Source organism: Melitaea cinxia, chromosome 24, assembly GCF_905220565.1.
Source record: "Melitaea cinxia chromosome 24, ilMelCinx1.1, whole genome shotgun sequence".
Classification (NCBI taxonomy): domain Eukaryota; kingdom Metazoa; phylum Arthropoda; class Insecta; order Lepidoptera; family Nymphalidae; genus Melitaea; species Melitaea cinxia.
The window spans coordinates 5,806,784-5,829,254 of NC_059417.1; the positions used below are offsets into that span (position 1 = coordinate 5,806,784).

At 29.5% G+C, this 22,471-nt stretch overlaps 1 protein-coding gene across 1 annotated transcript in view; it reads right to left on the reverse strand.

The window, feature by feature from the left end:
- The window catches only part of LOC123665557, a 170,266-nt gene extending 148,881 nt beyond the window's left edge, over nucleotides 1–21,385 (reverse strand). The window contains exon 1 of the mRNA XM_045599845.1: nucleotides 21,151–21,385. The gene's annotated coding sequence lies outside the window, so the exon portion shown is untranslated. The remainder of the gene's footprint in view (nucleotides 1–21,150) is intronic.
- Nucleotides 21,386–22,471: the final 1,086 nt, after the last annotated feature.

Consider the following 22,471-nt stretch of genomic DNA (forward strand, 5'->3'; position numbering starts at 1 on the left):
GTGACAATAGTAAAGGCTTAAACACGGTGTCTGGTTCGTATGCTTTTGTAACCAAAATTACACTAGCAATTGTAAATTTGCAAATTTACTTTGAGTTGGTAAATGTAACTAAATTATACGAATTTTTAAGATCGTTTTGAGTCGAGAACAAGTAGAGTAACTCTTATGAGTTTAATTTTTAAATCTAGCTCTATGCACCATGTTTATTGTTTGACAAAAATGTATGTGATTTTAGCAAATTTATCACAAACACATAAACACAATTCAAAACAATTCTCATACATATTATGTACTAACTTACATATCTTGATTAAATAATATCGTAAAAGTTGTTGTTAGAAATTTTATTTCAGTCGTAAGATTTTATTATAAGCTCTACCGTAATCAAACTTTACGACTTTTTCGTTACATACGTTTAATGTATATTATGTAAAATATACAACCTTATTCAACATTTGCATAAAACACAAATAAAAATATTTATTACACATATATAAAAATTGTGTATAGGACAAATATTTTCTATGTTTGAAATATTTAAAAAAAAGTTTCATTAAAAAAAATATGAATCTTTATTTACACACATAACACCAACAATAATAACTGAAACATTAATTACTTCTAAATTACAAAAAAAATAATCAAAATCAATATCTTATATTTTCTATCATACGTGAGGTAGGCAACATCATCTGTGCTACCTCTTCTCTATTAACAGTCATCAAATTATAAAAGAAAGAAATAAATAAATATGTTAAATATTTTTCTCGAAACATATTTATATAAATAAGTTATTACTAAGTATACGAAATGAGGTACGGTTTCAAAGTTGTATTCCTTGAGTTCGAAATGAAAATACGGTTTATTTTAACTAATTAGAAATAATAGGAAGTAGAGCTCTTTTATATAATATAACTATTAAAAAGCATAATTTTAATAATGCTTGTCAACTTATATAAATATATATATTTAATTCAATTTATTAAGGACAACCAACAGAAAATACAATATAAATGTTTTAATACATACTTAACAAGTATATGCTTACACAAGAACTACTGACTAAAATTTTATAACATAAATACAGGAATGGGCTAATAGTATATACATATAAAAATAATATATTAAAGTCAAAATAATCTTATTTCAAATAGGCCTCAAGAGCAAATAATTATGTACTGAAAAATCTATCGCCTATTTGGAATGTAGATTCTGTAGATAAAAATATCCAAGAAATTCTCCAGTTGTCGAATTGGAATTCAAAAATATAGTAATACTAAACCTACATATTTTACACATACACACATACAACTATGTATACTTAGTACATAGTCAATTGAAGAGCACATAAATGCAATATAAATTGCATTATGTTTTAAAAGGCTGGCAAGTAAGAAATGGATATTATATTACTTAATAAAAAAGTACGTAACATTAGGAAAGTTTTTTTCTAAAACCTCTTTAATAATATTTAAAAAAAAATTGAACAAACAGCCGATTACATTCGATATATTGCAATATTCAATATGTTCACGGGCCGACGCAAGCGCAATCGAACGAAAGTTGGCCAGTGACGTAACAGCTCTACTTCCGTAGATGTTGCTTAGACGCCGATGAATAAATTATACAAGGGATTTTCGTTCTTATTACGTGTATGTAATAAAGATGACAATCGTGTGTTTTAACATATACATTGGAAATACTTATAATTATTGTGTTAACTTTGTATGTAGGTGTTGAAGTCCGTTTTGTGATTGATTTGTGTATTTTATAATTCTATATATAATAATAGATTGTTCGTTTTTCAAACAAAAAATACGTGTATTGAAATATCCAAAAAAAAAATCTTTGCTTAATTCTTAAATAATATGAAGAAAAAAATTTGTATTTGTAATAAATGATTACTTAAAACTAATCAAATTAAAAAACAAACTGGTAATATAAAATGTTTTATAAAATTCGATGTTTCAATCAATATCTGTGCTAAGACCACAACAGAGTATTAAAATATTCGATTGTCAGTGTACACGCATAAATATTTCAAGCTAGCTAACACATCAAACTTCGTACTTATCGATCTTTATACCACCATATATTTTGTCGTTTTTTTTTTTTTTTTTTAATTTTCTGTTATACGAAAAACAATACAATTTGGCGCAGTTATTAGGAATTTATGCGTGTAAAATACAAGTACATATCGGCAGTTCTTTTTTATTTATTGAAATGCAACTTCATTCGAAGAATATTCGGAAACCAGCAAGGCTATTTATGAAAAAATAAAATACATATGAACATTGCAAATCAAGCAAAAACTAATAAAAACGGATATGATTTAAATGTTCTTTGCCGTTTTTTGCTTATACTACACCGTACACTAAACACATGTAAAAAGTACATACTAGTTAAAACAAAAAGTCTAAGAACAAAGTTCAATGTACTCTACATTTGTAAAGTTGTATACGAGTGAACCTAGGACTACGATACTAGGTCAGATTGTTTGATGTCTATAGTTACTGTACCATTAACCATATTAACCATTTAGTTTTAACTGAAGTAGGGCACAGCAGGAAATTTCCTGTTCAAAATATGGAGCAGCCCGACAGTGGGGTTGTACCTCGCCCGTACAGAAGATCATAGCTAAATAATACTGTTTTCAAGTAGTATTGTATTCCTGTTGATGAGTAAGGTGACCAGAGCTCCTGGGGGGATTGGGGGTAGGTTAGGCAACGCGTTAGCAATGCTTCTGGTGGTGCAGGTGAGCCGTACGCTTATTAGCCGACCCAGTTAAATATTTTAAAAAAATCTCTCGTCGTAGTATTATGTAATAGAGCCTTTATTTGTGAATATGTTTTCTGTAAATATGTTGAATATATCGACTTTTTTTATATACAAATCATGTCCTGACAACAAGGAACAAAAAAAGCGTCATCTGATTCGGTACACACATTCTGGACATTTTTGATTTTTATAGCGGGCCTCAAAGCCGCTATTAAAAACAGAAACCAATTGCCAGAACCACAGCCTCACAATCTAAGAGCGAATATAATACACATTACATATAAAATCAAATTTACTTCGTTGTAACAGTACCGATAAGTCCATATCGTATGACCAATTTGTGAAGGTTACTTCGAAATATCGATTTAAATAGTTCCGTTCCGGTTTCAAATATTAGTGTTATAATGCCAAAAAAGTATTTGAAATATTATGCAATTACGTGTGCTGAACTGCGGCCCACTTTTCAGACACGAACCTTCATAATGACACCGGAATATCAACCTTATTCCGTAAACGATTGGTTTCATTATAGCTGTATAACCAGTTTTTCAGATATATTGTCCGTGATAAGCAAATATGAATTTTACCGCAAATGTATTAGGTTTAAAATCGCCTACAATGTATTTATGTTACGTATAATTATACAATTCTGTCATAATTTCTGGGAAACATATATACATCAGTATATATATACATATCCTACTAGTAGAGGAACCACGTGATAGAGAAAAGAGAAGAATAGACATCTCCCCAGTAGTGCAACGGAACTTTGGTAAAGCAGAATATTATTAATTGTTGTTTAACCTTATCACTTATACTATAAAGACCACTATGTTACAATGCAGGGAACAAAACCTAAACAACAATAGTGTTGTTAACTACGCCGGTTCATTTACCTTACTCGGAAATAAACAGCAAAATAAAACATTCATTTTGACGATTAATCTCAAGATCCCTTCGGCCAAAGAACTCGCATATGAGTTATAAAGTTCATATAAAATTTTATATACACCACCCTTCAAATTAAAGTGTAAACCAAAAGCTTTTAAGCGCTAAATTATTATTGTGGTGTACTCGATCTTTTTAACTAAAAACACAGAATTAACGATAGTTTAAATGTGAATTAAGAGTCGCTTATTATATAAAATCCAGAACTTAGAAAATACTGCATTTGAGTAATACATGGCTTGATTGATAACTAATAACAGAAGAATTCTAAATAACTAAGATTACTTTAACAGATAGTAATTATAATTATAATGGAACAACTTTTTCGGATTTTATCGCGGTTTATTAAGTTTCTTAAATGACTACTTTCTTTAATGACTACTAATACTTTTCAGCAAACATGGTCACGGGAGTTTCTACCATAATAGAAACAAAGAATTTGAGAGCGGTTTTAAAAGTGCCATTTTAAGTTTCTTAAGCATCGATTTAGCAACGAATTGTATTCATCATATCCAACTATTGCGCTTACACCTTTTTGAATCGTCAAAATAAATTACATAATAACAAAAATCTCATCAAACGAACACAGCTTCACTCGCGTTGAAGTCTTATTTGTTAATATCTTGTTGTTGACATAGTATTATGAAAATTTTATTATTTAAATTAATATAACTTTAATATTTGAACATTAAGTGTAATATTATGTAAATATAAATGTCTCAGTGGAAAGAACACATTATGAACACGTGTAATTATATTTAAAAATTTAAGTCCGAAGTAGTATAGACATATACATATAACCTTTCAAAACTTAAATACTTGACGAAAATATACTATTATTGTTAAAAAAAAGAAGAATGATCAAAAAAGAAGAGAAGTAAAATCAAAGACGAGTAATCAACCTCATGAGAAAGATTATATGAACTTACAATGAGAAGCATTGAGAATTAAGATCTTATTATTTCACTAATCGAAAAAAATTGCATTTTCTCAGTTGAGGGATCTACATTAAATATTAATTTTAATCAGTCTTCAGTACTATGCCAGCTTAAATAGTGTACAAAATATAATTTTCAAATAATGTATTATTTTACTCAGTACCGTAACACCTTATACGTGTCTCATTTAAATGGGAAAGCTCTTTTTCTTCAATTTTTTTTATAAATTACAGAAGTTATTAAGAGTCAATAAATGAAAAATTAATAAAAGAAAAGTTCAGAGAGTTCTCTATATTGGAGAATTATATCCAGCTGTAGGTAACAAAATCAAACAAGTCACAACAGGATCCAGTCAAACGGAAATTCCAAACATGTCAACAGAAACGAGTTTATGAAGATGAAGTAATTAATGCAAAACGCATAATTCTAACTTTTAACATACAACCTACAGACAGCCTTATAATATAAAATATTAAGAAAGCAAGATCATATTTTTAGTCTGTCTCTATGTCTATGTGTCTGAAATATCATGCACTGTATCATAATTGGCCCATTGACACAGGTGGCGGTGACATAGCTTTCCAAACCAGGGTCGTAGATTTGATTGTCGCCTCGAGTATTAGTGTAATATTTCTATATATATATAATCATTTAAAGGGCAATATTATAAAAAATTAGTCAGCTGTTACTTGAAAACAAATATCTTAAATACGCTTACGCTTCAGCCTGTAATATCCCACTGCTGGGCATAGGCTTCTTCTCCATGTAGGAGAAATATCAGAGCTTAATCCATCACGCTGCTCGTTGTGGGTTGGCGGATGATAATATCCTAAATATTTGCTTATTATTTATTTTTCTATCAGAGAAGGCTAGAATGGTGTAAAATAAAAAAAAGTAAAAGTAAATTTTTAAAGTACCTATTTTTAATATGATTACACATTAATGTAATGCCTATGAGGTAGGCATCGTCCATCTGACAAAACCGCCCATACTTAATGAGGGAATATATTTTTTTTTATGAAGAAGTAACAGAAGTGCTCTGTACATACATATATAAAAAAGCATAAAACACTACTTACTGAGTAAATTTGCATCAGTAATTATCTTTCAAAGAAGTAGTCATATTATCTCCGTACTGAGCAGGCTGGTATTAAAGTTTTAGTTATAATCAAGGAAAAAGACTAAGAAATTCTTAATAAGGGTACAGAAAAAAACTTTTTTAATGAAACAAATTAAATTGTTATTAAAGATGCTAAGTTAGTTATGGCGATATGAAAATCGTGTTACGTTGATAGCTACATGACTCAGTGCAACGAATTTATCTTCAATGCTAATGACCGCACATTCAATTTCCGTTTAGCGTAATTTTATACTAAATAGCCTGTAAGCATTCCACTGCTGTTGCTCGTCTTTTCCTTAATCCACCTGTTTAACTACGGGTTGGCGAATATACTCCTTTTTATGACTGATATATGACGATCGTTATCACTTGTCTATGATAACAAACCGGGACCTTCATTACGTGCTCTTTGAGCCACCGCGGAAAGACTCATTAAGACATACGCTGAGACCAGAAACAATTCATATTACTTATTCGAATTGGACATATTATTATTGCGGTCGCGAAATCATTTTTGCTACAGTAGATTTTTGTTCAGTTGAGTTTAGCCTTCAGGGTGTTTTTTTTTTAACTTATTTCCAAACGATTTATATTTACACACACAAGTTCAAATTGAGAACAATTTATCACATTAGTGTAAATATACATAGCTTTTTTAAAACAATGTTATATTATATTTAAATTTGACAAATAAATTCATATTTCTTAAACACCGAAAATATTAAATGTCACAATGACAGCCAAAATTTTAAAGTGATATACGATTTTTAATTAAGATAAAATTGGAATGCATGCATTTTAATGAAACGGAATGTAATAAAAGACATACAGAACATCATTAAGGAAGAAACGGCTTAGAATATTAACTTCATGAAACTCATTTCCCTTGTGAATTAATGTTTGTCATTTTTACGTGTGATGTATAGTGAGATATTAATAAAGGTAACGTTTAATTGTTTTTTTTATCTTATATTTCAATTACAACATACATATTTTTATAATTACTACTAGCTGATCTGGCGAACCACGTATCGCCTTATTTTTTTCTTACATATAATAATTACATTTATCAAATAAAATATAGCCAATCGTTCAAGTTGGATCAAACTACATACCGTATGCAAATTTTATTAAAATCGTTTAAGTAGTTTAGGAGTCGTAGGCAAATTTATTTGCCTTTAAATATTGATGCAACAAAAATAAATACAACAACAATATGATGTTTCGAAATGAGGCTACCGTTATAAGATGTACACACAAAACCCAGATTTCTGTGCAAACGAAATAACTGTGGGGAAAAGTGCATTGACCTACACCAATATAGGTATACCCGTATGTAAGATCAATGTACGGGCCAAATGTAATAATGACTCTGTAACTATTAGATAATACTATTAATTTCGGTATTTTTATTAACCTAATATAACCAAATAGTGAAAATAAATAAGTTTCGTATTAGGAGTTGCGAAAAATTGTCAAAATAATACTTATATCAAGATAACTTTTTAATTTAAAATGGTTCGACACATGTTGGCGCTTAGCAGTATTCAATTGATAATGTTAGTGTGTAACTGACTTCTACCGTGTTGTACAACTGTACAATACTCTTTTTGAAAATCTGTAGGTGATAATTTCAATATTTGTATTTTGTTTGTTATTTCCTCGTCCTCTCTCTCCCTCTTTTTCTTTTAATATATGTTTAAAATTACTAACAGCTTGCTACGCGATTTTTTGCAAATATGTAGTCCCTGATTTGACTAATTATTTGAGATGAGGTGTTTAGCGGACTTGTTAGTCTGGTAATAAATTTGTTATATTTTAAGGCACGTGGTATGTGATATAACGTAAACGAAATTCAAGTTTTTAACTATTTTAATTATAGTCGTATTACTTAAGAAAGTAATAATTTCAATATAATTACATTTTTTTTTATTACGTCAATACTATGTAGGAATGGTAAGTATCTAATATCTAATAGTATAAAATGTAATATAAAATAATAAAATAATATCTAATATAAAATTCGTATCGATTTTAAAGTATCAAAATTATTAACGCAGTAATACTCAGAATTAATAACTAAACATGATGTTTACTTGTTTCGCTTAAGTAGTATTAGTTGGAGTATAATATCACAGCGCAGCGAAATAATTAGCTCTTAATAACTCGTAGTAGTAAAGTTTGTTTGTGGTCAGTAAGGTAGCCAGGAGTCCTGCGCTGTATTGACAGCTGGGATTGGTTCAGTACCTTCAACCCATACTTGTGATGCTTTTAGTGTAGTGGGCGACCACAGGCTACGCTTGTTTAGCACCAGAGTGGTAAAAATAATAAAAAACTATCGTTAAACATTATAAATATGTCCATAATATTTGGACCGTATTAACTTACTCATTTTTTGTATAAGATTTACTTTTTAACTCCAGTTAATCTGCGTTATATTTCTTAAATAGATCTCATGATAGCAACAACAAATACTTCACAGAAAAGTATTTGTCTACGGCCTCTTGTTTGTTTTCTCTAAGCCATCTTCAAGTATTTTTCTATTACTCTTATACTGTAAGCGACTAACACTCGAGCGGTGGCTTGCATAATCCATGATTAATTATTTTTAAAGTATTCATAAAGTACTTGAAAGTACATTGACGTACCAAGTATTTAACTTCGATATATTTAACGGAATACATACCGTTGGTTGATGCTCGTCTGTTTGTTATTCGCACATTTGGTTTGTTAGTGTTTGATGTACTTTAGACAAATTTTATGCGCATACTTCATGCAACTCTTTTTTTTTTATTATATACTTTCGATTCTATGTTGTATTGAAGTATTGAGAACTGGCATGGGTAGTTTTTGCACTGGTGAATTGTGACCATTGAGACATTTTAATATAAGGATCTATGGATCAATTTAAATTTTTTCTTCTCTTATGTTTGCGATATAATGATTATCATTTTCCATAGACACATCCATCTCCTTTATATGTAAATGATGTGCTTTATGAAGCAACATTACATTTATACATTTCTTAATACTTTTAGAGATAAGCCCTGTTCATGTGTTATATTTTGTAAGTATAAATTATTCACATAAAATCTTCAAAATTTTTACAGTTCAATTTTAAGCCGCTAGCTTAGCTGACGTAAGTTTCTATAAATAGTTAATGCTAGAAAATCAATAAAACGAAACTATACTTTCTGCTCATCTTAGATGTCCTTCCTTCCTTTATTTTCGTCTTAAATAATATAGCAACACATATGTTTAATTTTTTTATATGTGTTGTGTGGCTACGGCACCAAAGAATATAGCCACCCCCTCTCTTCCCGTGGGTGTCGTAAGAGGCGACTGAGGGATAACAAATTTCCACTACCACCTTGGAACTTAAGAAGCCGACCGATGGCGAGATAACCATCTAACCGCTGGCTTTGAAACACAGGCCGAAGACGGGCAGCAGCGTCTTAGGTGCGACAAAGCCAGCCCTGCGGTCACCAACCCGCCTGCCCAGCGTGGTGACTATGGGCAACACACATGAGTTCACGTATTTTTTACGCGAACTTGTGTAGGCCTGTGTCCAGCAGTGGACTGCAATAGGCTGGAATGATGATGATGCTTAATTTTATTCAGTACAAGGTTCTTTTGTATGATGTAAACAACCGCTCTGGTGTAGTAGTGCGAGTAGTCACCTTAAACAACGACGGTTTGCGGGTTCGATTCTCGCTCGCGATGGAAGTTTGTATTTGTACAAATATTTCTTTCCTGTTTGGATATCTGTCCTTGTAGATCTCCCCACCGTACCTTGGAAAACGTTAAGACGTTGCTCCTGGTTGCTATTATAAATACCTGATAGCGATTGTTACTCATAGTAGAAAACATATCCACCAATTTGCAGTAGAGCAACGTGGTGGATTAAGCTCCAATCTTTCTCCTACATGGAGAAAGAGACCTATGTCTATTCCTCCTTTTTTTTCTATCCCATTGCATCTATACACAAAAAATAGAAACAAATAATAATATATCTTAATATATATCGTTGTTGCTTTAACTACTAGTTTTTCTTAGGGTCCCGCGTTTTCCGCACGAAATCAGGTTACACATTATTTGAATAATTGTAACACTACCGTCCCGCATCGCTGCCTCAACATTGCAACACTATTTCCATTTATGCTCCGTTCCTACTGGTCATAGCGTGAGGTAATATGGTTGATTTTTGTTTTTAATTCGAACCAATGGGTCCTGAAATTAGCTCATTTAGTTAGACAAACTCTTAAGATTTATGATATTAGTCTATAATTGTATTTGTATGCATTAAATATTACCTTGTATCGCGAATCAAACAGAAATACTCGTAGCATATAATATTGAAACTGTAAGTGATTTTCGAAATAAGACATAGAGTAAATAAACACATAGAAGTGAGAGGTCACGATGCATAAAGCGAAAGTAATGCAGCATCCATTACAGATGCTACCTATTACAAAACTCGAGGGTACTTAAAGGTCACATTATGTAAGCTCTAAACTTACATAGATCTGTGGTTATTTTATATAATATCTATATTGTGACGACAGAGAATCCTCATTTTGTAAATGGCAACGTTTCACGGTACACAACAAACACTCATTGGTTTTGGAAGTGTCATGAATAATTCAATATGTGTACGTAAGATTAACGGTGTAGACTGGATGAGAATTGCGGAAAACCGGGATGTCTGGCACGAACTTGGGGATGCCTATGTCCAGCAGTTAACGGCGATAGGCTGAAGTGATGTGATGTGAGTGATGCCTACGTGTGAAAGGAATAATCACTTTAAAGCAACACTATTATTACTATTTTATCTTGTCAAAACGTTAACTGAACTGATACTACTGATATAAACTTACTTCGTCATTAACTAATGCCAATGTGACATCAACAAAATTTAACAAACAATTTTAACAAGCCTTGCAATATGCCATGCTTATGCTAATAAATACTGATATCAAGTTTTAGTTCAAAGGTCTGATAGAGCGTTTCAAAATGATTTCAATATACTCTTGTCTTAATGGCTTCTAGAGCCTCATCATTGTAATAAGTGAATATGACAAATAATATATTAATATACATTCAAAGACTAAAACATATTATTTTTATCGCATTTTTTTAGTACTTCATTGTAAATCTCACTAGAAACTCTAGCAAAACTTTAAGGAAACTAATTTTATATATTGAAGATGTTTAAAACAAATTTATTCTTTAATAGATACTGAGGTAAAAATCTTTTAATAATTGTTATTATTTTCTGTCTGTTTGTCTGTCTGTATCTTTTCTGAATCTGAATGAATCTTAGCATAGCTTGAGTCCGTATTACCAGCTAGAATATCGGATAACTTTTATACCCTGAAATTCAGAAGGGATCTCTTCAGACTGGGTAGTCTCGGTGTGGGTCAGAGTGGGATCTCATTGTAGATAAAAAATCACAATTTGTAATGAAATAGCGAGTTTAACTTGCATGTTAATATAATTAAAATATTAAAACATTATAAATTAGATCATACTTGATATGTTGACTTTTTATAGCTTTTGTAAGCCTTAATTACTTAGAGCTTAAAGCTAAAATTAAAAATAAAAAAAAATTGAAAAACAAAAAAAAAGACCAAGAAAAACATCTTGAAAGTCTTAATATAAATATCCTATTTTTTTTATTATAATTGCACACTTGTTACTATAATAACATATAAAGATGACCACCGACCTTCACCTCTCGGACGTGTTGCATCGGTGCACCTTCTAATACATTCTAATATCATCGAAACATTATATTTCATAACGTGACATTTGCCGGCCGGTTTTCATGACACGCCGTTTATTGTATTATAAATTTTGAGATTAATTTGTAAGACAAGCTTCTAGCTTCGTCTATATGATAGGTCTGTATGTATTTATTATTATTAGTAGAATTTCAGTTTGTTTAAATATCTAATATATAAAATTCTCGTGTCGCGGCGTTTGTAGTTAAACTCCTCCGAAACGGCTTGATCGATTCTCATGAAATTTTGTGTGCATATTGGGTAGGTCTGAGAATCGAACAACGTCTATTTATCATACCCCTAAGTTAAAAGGGGGGGGGATTAAGAGAGTTAATAACATTTATGGCAAAAGAACGTTTGCGGGGTCAGCTAATGTATATATATATATATGTATATATATATATATATATAATATATATATAATAATGTATATATATATATATATAATATATATATATATATATATAATATATATATATATATATACATTATATACGTATAGCATACTTATATTTATTTGTGACTGATTTGTAAAATTAAATGAAATCATAATATCAATATAGATTACTTTAATTTTGTACATTTTTCAAATTTCTTAACAAAAAATAATAGTTTAATACAGATATGTGTCGCTTCTACCTGTAATATCCCACTACTAGGCATAGGCCTCTTTCCCCATGTAGGAGAAGGATCAGACCTTAATCCACCACGCACTCCAATGCGGATTGGCGGATATATTTCCTACTATGAGTAACGATCGCTATCAAGTGTACATGATAAAAACCGGGAACCGACGGCTTAACGTGCTCTCCGAGGCACGGTAGACCCACAAGGACTGCACAAACACCCAGACCACGGCAAACATCTGTATGGCCAATACAAATGTTTGTCATGTGCGGGGATCGAACCCGCAACCGCCAGCGCAATAGGCACAATCCATGGCTGTGACCGTTACGCCAACCCGGCGCCAATAACAAAAAACAAATATAGAAACAAAATATCTATTTTTTTTTTTTTTTTCAATAAACTTAAAACTAACTTTAAAAAATATAAATAGAAAAAACAACTACAAGTTTTCACGTACACAAAAAAGACACCTCAGTTTAAGCCTTAAAGAAATCTTTGTAATAATATTTTATTGTGTATTACTGTGTTATTATTATGTATCACTTTTTTGTAATATTTCTTTATGGTCTACAATAAAGAGTATTAATTATTATTATTATTAAATAAGAAATTATATTATAAACAAAACACATAAATCACTCCTGCAAACATTATAATTACTTATTTTTCCTTGTGTTCAATTATAATAAGGCTTCACGTATCCTGCGAACACGCAGCTTCCTGTCATTGTTAATTAGTTACGGATTTTATTGCAAAATTCAATTCTACGTTCAATACGAGTTAAACGATAATTATAAAGTGTATGTAAATTTAAAAAATTCTCACTTTTATATATCCTTTATTTAAAATTCAAATTATTCGTATTTAAATAGTCTTTTCCGAGTAATACTGAATTGGCAAGTTTTACAACTGATTCGTATTGGTTCTATAAAAAAAATATGTATAAAATATAGGAAAACTACTGAGGTTGTTTACAGTAATGTTAGGAATTTAGGATATCATGGGGTATTCGATGTATTTTTATTTTGCGTTAGATTTTTAGATTTTTTAAAAGAGCGTAAAGAATATTATCAAAACCTAAAAAACACGTTGAAAAAATTAATAGTTTATTTAATCTAGTAAAATTTTTGTAAGCAAAATAAAATAATTATCAGGCAATATATACTTGTTTATACAAAACTTATTAAACTAATTTGTCTTTAAAATTCATTAAGTGCTCAACTGTAAAATAAAAGTGCTTAAGAAAACTTGAAACACATTTTTTCAGTCTTTAAATTAAACTATCTGACCCAGTGAAATTTGTACAGTTATATTTTTTATTGTGAATATATCGATTTTTTTTTATTTTATTAAAATACAGAATAATCCATACTTGTTAGGAACATGTGAACCTGGCCACAAATGTGAACACAGGTGAAACCGCCCGGGGCGTCTATATCACAATCGACTAATAGCCAGTTTCAATATGTTATCTGTCTCTCAATTTGCTTCCTAGATATATCATTTTGACGTAAGCTCCATACAAATTATGTCAAAAATGCTAAAGACTAGTACGCAAATTCAGAGATAGATAATTTAAAACGGCCCTTAATAAATAATAAGAAAAGTAAGTAGTAATCTAGGAATACAATTCTAAATAAAAATGCCCTCTTAATTACCGTGTATCGTGTTTACGTGATTAATCACGGCTGTGTTATGATAACTGTGTCACAGATAACACAACTATATCATACGAGATAATTTAAGTAGTAAATAGCACGTACGATTATATGGCATTTTTTTAAGAACAGATCATTGAGTCATTATCGAATAAAATTCGCCATCTTTTATTTCAGGATATCATTGTAATGACATATTAAACAGACAACATATGAAAATTCCTAGTTTATAAGTATTATTATTGGAACTAAGTTCCTTATGGGGCGTTGCGGGGGGGGGGGGGGGGGTCCCGGCAAAAAACATCCATAACGTTAAAAAAAAGCGTAACATTATATATATAGTCTATGTATGACGGCTATACAGTGTCTAATGTACAGTCTACGTGATGACTGTTATTATTATTGCAGTTTGCTATTATTATTGTATCATTCGATAGTTATTATATATTTTTATAAAACATTGTAAATAAAATAGAGGTGTTAAGATAATTTTATCAAGTAGTTTTTTTTTATCGATAAAATGATCATAATAAAATGCATACCCGGATAATTATATGTTTTTTTGTACCTCGAATAGAACTAGAAATTAATATTCTATAATAAGGAACTTCGTTCCTATCTGGTGTCCTACGACACCACACGGTTTTTTTTTTTTTGTTCAACTATTGCATTATTGAAATATATATAATAAACATTTTAACTTATAATTTTACCTCAATCAATTTTAATTTTATTGAATCGTCAAGTATTTTAATTTAATGTCTAAAAAATTGATTCACAACAAAAGGCATTGATGTTCGACGTCAGTTCTCATCCACGGAGTCGTAGTTATAGTCTGTAACATTTCAATAATACATTTTGAACTCCCAAACTTGTTATTTTAGTCTTACCAAACCATCTTGAAATTACCTCCTCCAAATAGTTTTATTATTTTATTATGTACGAGCATTTAAAGTCGAATATAAAAATTAGACTATTATGATTATTCTATTGTGAAAAGTTAATTTATTTTAAAAAATAAATAAAATTGTTTTAAGACATACAAACAAACATACATTTCTTGTATGAAATGGTATGAGAAGGATATTGTTTCTCTTACAGCATTATTTCGTACGCGAAAACGAAAGTAAACATTTAAAAGTTGCTTTCAAATTGCATCACAGTATATCATGACCGGTCTTAGTAACAAAAAGATACATACATAAATAGCTCTTATTGTTAATCTCATAAAGGACAAAAAAATTTAAAAATATATTTAATTTGTTTTCAATACAGTGAAGTGTAAAACATTAAAATATTTTGCATACTCATTCGGATTTTATGACACCGGTTTAAGTGTTATTTTCATGTTGTTTTTTTTTTTCGTATTTTAATTAATCAATTGATTAATGGTTTTTAAGAAAGAATGTTATGGATCAGTTGTGAGAAGTTTAAAAGCAGGTGTTACTTTACTTGAAGTACATTAAACGTAAATTTGTTAAAATTTAAAAGGGAAAGAAGATATTAAAGAAACAGATAAATAAAAATTCGACATAAAAACTTTTTAGTTTCGGTTTGTTTTTAATTAAAAAATATATAAACACATCTAATTAAAAATGACAAATAAACTTAAGAATTACACATCTAGTTAACATTATTCCGCTAAAAAATTAGTCCTTAATAAGCAAGCATTAACATAAACTTAAAATTATAACTGACATTGCTAATTGCCACTTTAGTCAAAAACAAAAACTAAATTAACTTAATGATTGCTAAAATTATAAAAAATACTGTAAGAGCAAAATTAAGAAGTAACAGTAAAATCATTTAACAAACAAGACTTTTTTCTCCGTTACAATTAATTAATATTTATGTACTTAATTGTGTATGAAAGGTTTTTAAAAAGCAAGAATAAAAGTGTATAACAAATTCTCTACAAATTTTATTGTACTTAATTTAATTATTAATTTAATCATTATTTTATGATTTTTATTATTTTGTCTACAGATTATAAGAGTTAATATTTTGTATTTTATCTACACACATACACATATATGTATATATATAAATGAATGTTTGTCTGTATGTCCTTTATAGAATCGTAAACTATGCATTTGATCATGTCATTATCTTCAGCAAAGTATTGTGCATGAGCCCACAAGGGTTTCGGAATTGGTACGATCAAAAAAATTAAATAAAAAAATTAAAATAGCGCGTGTTGCTACGCTTTTAAGAAAAGCGTAGCAACGCGCGCAGGGTACAGCTAGCTAGGCTAGTTGTTAGATAAAAATAACTAAATATTCAATAAATTTACCAAATAAGATATGTCGGGAATTTTGAAGGTACACTAGTTTTTGTAGGTAAAAACATGTTTTTCAAAATTAGTATTGCTAACTGTTGTTTTTTGTCGTATTTATAATAATATAAACGAACAAAATATGTCATATATGTTTATTTTATTTAGTTATTCACGTATTTTATTTGTACAGAAATAAACAATAAATATTTAATATAAATAATTCTAACATAATAAATGTAAATGATTTTATCTACACTAATGTTGTAACATTCTACTTATGTTTCCGATACTTGACTTATAATTACTACTGTTATAGCGCAGACAACAAAACACTCAATTTAAGCAATTTCACATGATGGTATAATATCCACATCGATATCGTAAAATCTCATTATAACATCGCGCGCATGCGCGCAGCTGCGCTCTCATTGGTTATATTTTAATGGCGGCAAAATCACTGTGACAATACACGTACGCGTGAATTTAATTTAATATTTTATTTGTATTCCGCGTTTCTTATGTCAAAATAGATTAATTATAAATAGCAAGTCGTCATAGCAACCATACAAACAAATGCTTTTTTTAATGAAACTATAAAACACGGCTTTGATCACTTTTAGACTATTATTAAAAATCTAGTTTTAATTAATAAAGAAAACTTTAATATGTCAATTTTCTGGTCGTGTTGGGGTTTATAATTTAATTAAAAAAAGCGTTTATTTCTATAGTTGCGTTTCCGACTTGGTATTTATATTTAATATGTTTTGACAGCACAAGCCCGGAATACAAATAAAATATCTTTTTTAATTAAAGTATAAACTACGGATTTAATCAATTTTAGAATATTATTAAAAATATATTTTCAATTAATAAAGGATACTTAAATATATGAATTGTCTGAACACGTCAAAGCACGTACCGGAGCACGGCTTCATAGAAAATGGGCATTGTCCTTTGAACAATTATTATAAATAAACTATTGTCAGCTTTTACTCTTGTTGTTTGATTAATTGCATTAGTGAAGATAAAGTAGTGTATGCAACTGCATATAACACGGGTATTAAAACACTCGTTACTATTATGAAACTCGCTGCGCTCGTTTCATAAACTCACACTCGTGTTTTAATATCTACCCTTCATTATATGACAGTTGCATAAACTACTAATGTATACTAATGATACAAATCGTAAACAGTTTATAATATTACTAGCTGTGTCCCATGCTTAGTCGTGTCTGTCATTCGGGGGATCCCCGCAATAATTTAAGGAAATAATCCAACTAAAATACTATAATGGCCTATATGCCTCTCTCGGTAAATGAACACAAAGATAATTTTCGAATTCGTGCCAGGAGACTTGTAATCGTCAGCTTAATAATATTAATATAGATAAAGTGCAGTTTGAATAAATATTTTAGCCTTTCTATTTTATATTATTTATTGTCTTTGTTATTTTTAACCCCTTTTTCTTATTATCTTGTTAATAATATCCCATAATTGAAAAATATGAAGTTGTAATTTCGGTTTCATTCGATTTGTATTTTTTTTGCTTCATTTCTCTTTATTTTTTGTTGATTTTAGCGCTCATATTAGTCGAATTACAATGCTTACTTAAGATTTTTTTTTCTCTAGATTCGTGCCAAGAAGCGGTTCAAACAAACACTGTGACTTTCTTATATTATTAAAAATTTAAAACATTTTATCAAATTATTTTAATGAAACCATATTCATATTTATTTCATTTAACTATAAGTTATATTATATGAATCATCACACGAAATAGGTATACAAAGACTCAACCTTTGAAAATCTATGATTACGTTTAAAATATTATTTTCGTAACGTTCGAGATAAAAAACACGAAAACTGTGTCACAGGGTAAAGTTTTTTGCTGACAATCCATTTTGGTTGTAAAGCTTTATAAAAACTTTAATTTAACAAATAAATATATAATACATACATGTAAAAAATACGCAAAGCAAAATAAATGGTGACAAAAATAACATACACATCATACCTATATACAAAACATATAATTGTATAAAGTTAAATTACGAATTTTCAAGCTTGGTGTTATAATAATATAATAATCAGTAAAAAAAATAATATTTATTTATAGAGACAAAAAAATCATGAATGAGTACAAAAAAGACGCGAGAGCTAAGATTGGCCACTCACAAAAGAAAAGATTAATTGCATATTTCCTTATAAATAAATGTTAAGTCTTTTGCTTCAAACCTCTTTTATGGTTTGTGTATCAAAAATTTTACACTAATGTACTAAAAAATATGGGACAATAGAAAAATATTAGTCGGATTGTTTACGTGGGTATTATTCTATTTTATGTGTAAAATAAACCGAATTATATATGTATACTTTTTTTTAAATTACTGCATCAAAAGGCTGCATAAATTAGGCTTAGATCTGAACGCTGCAACAGATTTTTTAACTACGTGAGAGATGAGTGATTAAAAATATTATTTGTACCCCATTAAGGATGATGTAACAGCAGAAACCAAACAAGTAAAATCCGCTTGACGCCCGGCGACGCTCTCAAATATTTATCTAAGGATATAACGTCAGAAAAAAAAGCATTTTCGTTTTAGGGTCGCTGTAGCAATATAAAGTTAGATTTTTAATTTGCATTGAATTAGATAAAAGAACCATATTGGCATAAAGTCTACAGTCCAAAAATTGTTACTACAAATATAATGCAAAAATAGTAAAGTTTAAAAAATCATTAAAAATTGTCATTATAAGTTGTGAAATCTTAAAATTGTGGAATAATTTTTATTTACGGTACAACTTTTTTTGTAGAAAACCTTATTCAAAGTTCTAAAATCAGTTATACGCGTTGCCGACCATATCCCCAATCCCCCCCAGGAGCTCTAGTCACCTTACTCACCAACAGGAATACAATACTGCTTGAAAACAGTATTATTTAGATGTGATCTTCTGTAAGGTCGAGGTACTACCCCAGTCGGGCTGCTCCGTATTTTGAGCAGGAAATTCATGCTGTGCCCTACCTCAGTTAAATATCAGTTGAAATGTCATTATAAACAAAAATCACAAAAATATTACAATTACCAAACTTTAGTTCAACGCAAACTTGCAAATATCAGAGATGAAATAACAAAAAAACTCGTTTTAACACTTGATCTTGTCAAACAGACAACTTTTAATTTAATAGTTATCATAATGTTTTCCGCGTTCGATAGATTGCACTAAAACCTTTTACCACTATGATTTTAATACGTTTTATTTAACTCTTAAGTTGAAACACGAAATTAAAAAATAACATTTCATAAAAAGATTAAAAACACAAACACGGATTAAAAAAATAATAATAAGTATATTTTTATGTATAAAAACTCTTTTCAACATAAATAACAATTGTCTTGTTATATTTCACAGAGATAAAAAAACAAACCGTAGAGTTTATGTAGACCTTTATAGTTCAAAGGTTGTCTTTCTGGTTTGTCGAGTCGCAAATCGATATTATAACTATCGACGACAACTCGTATACACATTAATATACAAATCATCTCGAAAAAAGAGAATTCTGTATATTTAAAAACCTATCTAACAATATTAAACGAGCAATTCTTGTGTGAGTTTATATATATATATATATATATATATATATATATATATATATATATATATATATATAATCTGAATCTCAAAAACAGCTCCAACGACTTTCATGAAAAAGTATGCAGGGGATTTCGGAGACGATAAATCGATATAGCTAGGATTCATTTTTAGAAAATATCGTTTTATCTCTGTTTTTATTTTTAAGCAATAAAAAATGACTACAATATCGTTAGAATAGGAAGGTAAATTTCGCCCTTGTCAATAAAGTTGTTAAAGCTCAGGTGAGAAATCGGCCGGTCGGGATCGATCGAGAAGACCACGGTTCAAATCCCCATGTCTCAAGATCGGTATCATTTTCCTTTTTGTCTAATTACAATGATAATTTTTTATTTAAATAATCAGTTCATATTTTTTATTATTATGTCGGTAAAATCGGAAAATATTATTAATATTTTCTATCAATATGTAATTCGTATTTAAATATGATTTCCAAAATACACGATTTACTAAAAATAGCGAACTAAGCTCGGTCACCCAGGTACTTAAATAAATTATGAGAAGATTTTTTACCAAACCAGTCACAATTATAATATTATATTTTTCTATTGTTATGAGAACTGCACGATAACTGCAATCACTTTAGGATATTTATTAAATAAATAAATTTGAGAAATAATAGGGGATAAATGAAGGTAAAATAATTTACTAGGTTTTTTTTTCTTTTTAATTAATATAAATAGAGATTTATCATATTTTAAAAATTATACGCAATTATATAACAGATTTCATAAATAATTTAAATATAGTTATTTTTTTATAAATTCTTCGTTCTGATGTTGTAATAGAGGATTTCATATAAAAGAATTTATCGTATTTTAAAATTATACGTAATTATGTAACAGATTTTATAAATTATTTAAATAAAGTTTTTTTTATTGATTCTTCATTCATGTGTATAAAATAAAAACGAACTAAGCTGTTTAAATTGAATACTTTATTGATTTTTTTATAAATTAATAAAAGAAGAAAATTATTTATTTAGAGATAGCAATAAGGTATTATATAATCATATTTTATATTGGCGACAAATCCTTTAAATATAAGTTTGCCAATATTCTAATAAACTGCCTATTAGCGCCTCTGACGATCGTCGGACATTTCGGCGTTTTCGTCTTTACGCAATACTTTCAGTTTCAAAACATTCTTACAAAATACTATTACACAATACAATACTAACATTGTTTTGATGAGAATTATATTACATGACATTAAGAGTATGAAGATAATACCACTATGTAACGTGCGAATTACCAAAATGACGAAAGTTGGAATTTAAAGTTAAATCGATCGATTTTAAAAAAGGATATCATAATTGTAAAGGCTGTCTATCATAGAGTTCCTTTCATTTTTAATTTGTTACTTACGTGTTAAGGAAGTTAGCAGCAAAAGGGTGGACCTGGGGCGCTGCCGTAAAGAAAATCACTACTTTTACACTTAAAAGCCATACACACAATCCATATTAGCACAGTCAGCGGGACACAGTCGATCACAGGTAAGGTGAAGGACGTTTGTGCGTTGTGTCCCACACTCGCGACACAATTTTTCCGTAGGAAAACTCTTGCCGCGCGACGCGGACTGCGCAAGCGGCGGCGAATGGGCGACTGAGGCGCGCGCACGCTTCCCCACGGAATAAACATTCGCTTTTCAAGAGTGGGGCGTATACATGTACATTTTTTTTTTATTTTTTGAAAACCGTACTTATTCAGTTTTTCCTGTTTCGTTTATGATTATTTAGGTATATGAAAATATTGATTATTTCGATTTTACTCAAATTTAATCATCCATTGTTTTTTCTCTTTGCACTATTCTTTGCATATTGGAGACTGTTTTGAATATAACAATGAGTTCTTTATTACGAATAATATATTTTAAATAAAATTCATCACGTTAAGTGTAATAATTATGTTATTATTATCTTATCTTTAATAAAAAATTCCGGCGGCGTATCGGGGAAACCCATTGATACCAAGGTCACAAAAAAATGACGTAGGAAAAACTATTTAACACGTTAATCAATTCAGATCATCAGAACTTACCATATATCGTATACATTAATCTCTCTCAAGTATAAAACAGAAATAAGACTTTCCGCAAGTCCCCGAAAATAATCGATATTTCCCTTAAATTCAGCGAGTTGAAGCGATAGTGCTTTAGTCATGTTTTTCGTTAAAAAAATGGCTACTGAAAAAGACTTTCTGGAGTATAGAGAAAGCAGAGTGCCCTCTTGTCCCCTAGAATAAAGTAAGACCTGGAATTAAATGGCTGTGAAAAAGAGTATAAGGGTAATCCTCCAGACAATAAAAGTACTTACTCAAAATATTTTTTTTTGTAAACCTACCAAGTTTTATCGCAAGAAAAGTTTTCTGACACACTGAAGCCATATTTATTTCGGTTTTACTAATAATATATTTAAAAAAAAAACTATAAACTACAAGTGTCACCTCGCAGGACGCAAACGCAAGTTAACGAGTGACATCTAGTACTCTTTAATCACAATAAAAAAATTAAAAATACTCAAATACAGTTACGTGTTGTATTCGTATTTTTTTTTAAAGATTCGAGAAGATAAGAAAATAAACATATGTATAAATCTACGGGTCATTGTCTCTGTTCGTCACCGTTAATTTTACAGAATGACACATTTTATGACATTGTAACGAATTTTTATATAATCTGTCATATTTT